At 45.7% G+C, this 2,554-nt stretch overlaps 1 pseudogene; it reads right to left on the reverse strand.

Annotated features, from left to right (window-relative positions):
• Positions 1 to 265: 265 nt before the first annotated feature.
• LOC142425730 (large ribosomal subunit protein eL22 pseudogene) lies at positions 266 to 695 on the reverse strand (annotated as a pseudogene).
• Between the last annotated feature and the right edge of the window lie 1,859 nt (positions 696 to 2,554).

Consider the following 2,554-nt stretch of genomic DNA (forward strand, 5'->3'; position numbering starts at 1 on the left):
ACCTATGTTGCCATTGCTGTTTTCTAAACATTTACTTCCTGTTTGAGCTCCTCTTTTTTCCTCCCCCCTCTCCCCTCGTGACCCCTTGATAACTTATAAATTATTATTATTTTCATATCTTATACCAACCGCTGTCTCCCTTCCCCCACGGTTTCTGTTGTTCATCCCCGGGGGGTGGGAAGTGGTGATTTATAGGTTGTTTGTTTTGTTTTTTTTAGTTCCCAAGTTTTATTAAAGGCCTCATACAAAATATTCCAGAGAAGATTTAATCCTCATCTTCTTCCTCTTCTTCATCCTGGTTAATCTGGAAGTAACGTAACTCATAACTTTCTTTGCTGTTGGCGACCACACGCAGATTTTTCTTCTTCAAATATTTTTTGGTGAGATATTTCAAATGCCTTTTGGAAAGAGGCCCCTCCGCGGTTACAGTGATCTTGCTCTCGGTTCTTTCAATGGTCACGACTCCTGACTCCTCCCCCCGGGATGACCTCCATTCTTTCCTCAGGAGAGTGCTCACAATCAGCAGCATCCATGATTCCATCTTCTCCAGGGCGGGGGCCATCCAGCGGGAACTTCACGACCTGCTTCTTCTCTCCCCTCCTCCCCACAGGCTTCTTCACAGGTGCCCCAATGGCAGCGGAGGACGAAAGAGTCCACAGTCGCAGAGAACCAGTTTTTGATGAAAAAAAAATCATTTTATTGGGAGCTCTTATAACTCTTATCACAATCCATCCATCCATCCATCCATCCATCCATCCATCCATCCATCCATCCATCCATGTGTCAAGCTCATCTGTGCATATGTTGCCCTCATCATTCTCAAAACATTTGTTTTCTATATGAGCCCTTGGTATCAGATCCACATTTCTGAACATTTTGATAACCCTTGATAATTTATAATTTTTTTGGATGTTTTACACTGCCTGCTGTCTCCCTTCACCCACGTTTCTGTTGTCCGCCCCGTGGGGTGGTGGTGTTATCTGTTCATCATTGTGATTGCTTCTTCCTTTCTCCCCCCACTTCCCCCCTACCCTCCTGACATCTCCGCTCTCATTATTGGTCCTGAGGGGTTTATCTGTCCTGATTCCCTGTGTTTCCAGCTCTTCTCTGTACCAGTGCACGTGCTCTGGTCTAGCTGGATGTGTAAGGTAGAACTGGGGTCATGATAGTGGGGATGGTGGTGGAAGCATTAAAGAACCAGAGGAATGTTTCATCAGTGCTATCCTGCACCCTGGCTGGCTCATTCCTTCCTTGTGACCCTTCTGTAAGAGGATGTCCAGTTGTCTACAGATGGGCTTTGGGTCTCCACTCTGCCCTTCCCCTCATTCACATTGATATGATATTTTGTTCTGTGTCTTTGATGCCTGATAGGGTTTTTAATGCATACACATTTTAAAAATCATACTATTAGGGGCTCATACAATTCTTATCACAATCCATACATACATCAGTTGTGTAAAGCACATTTGCCCATTCATTGCCCTCATCATTTTCAAAACATTTGCTCTCCACCTAAGCCCCTGGCATCAGCTCCTCATTTTTCCCCTCCCTCCCTGCTCCCCCCACCCCCGATGAACACTTGATAATTTATAAATTATTATTTTGTCATAGCTTGCCCTGTCTGACGTTTCCCTTCACCTACTTTTCTGTTGTCTGTCCCCCAGGGAGGAGGTCACCTGTAGATCTTGTAACCAGTTCCCCCTTTCCAACCTATCCTCCCTCGACCCTCCCAGTATCACCACTCACACCACTGATCCTGAAGGAATCATGTGCCCTTGATTCCCTGTGTTCCCAGTTCCTATCTGTACCAGTGTACATCCTCTGGTCTAGCCAGATTTGTAAGGTAGAATTGGGATCACGATAGTGGGGGGAGGAGTAAGCATTTAGGAACTAGTGGAAAGTTGTATTTTTCATCATTGCTATATCACACCCTGACTGGCTCATCTCTTCCCTGAGACCCTTCTGTAAGGGGACGTCCAGTGGCCGACAAATGGGCTTTGGGTCTCCACTCCGCACTCCCCTCCTCATTCACTATGATAAGATTTTTTTGTTCTGATGATGCCTGATACCTGTATCCATTCACCTACAATTCTATTCCCCTTGAGTCGGGTTATGCAGTCATCCTTGCTATCAGCTCCCTCTTCAGCCCCTTCCCCACCCTCAGGGAAGTATCACTCCCATTGCTGTTTCTGAAGGATTAGCTAACGTGGCGTTCATGCATCCAGCGAACTTAATTATACAAGTGAACATATGGTCTAACAAGATTAATGAGGTAAAACGAAGACCATGAGAGACAGGGGAGGAAATATTAAAGATCTATGTAGTTCATCAGTGCCATACTGCACCCTGGATATGTTGTCCCTTCCATGTGGACCTTCTGAGAGGGAGTCCAATTATCCTACAGGTGGGTTTTGGGTCTCCACTACATCCACACTCCTTCACATCAATGTGGTTGCTTGTTTTTGAACTTCTGATACCCATTCCCATCGACATCTCATGATCACACAGGCTGGAGTGCTTCTTCCATGTGGGCTTTGTTGCTTCCCTGATAGAT

This window comes from Tenrec ecaudatus, chromosome 1 (assembly GCF_050624435.1).
Source record: "Tenrec ecaudatus isolate mTenEca1 chromosome 1, mTenEca1.hap1, whole genome shotgun sequence".
In the NCBI taxonomy this organism is placed as follows: Eukaryota; Metazoa; Chordata; class Mammalia; order Afrosoricida; family Tenrecidae; genus Tenrec; species Tenrec ecaudatus.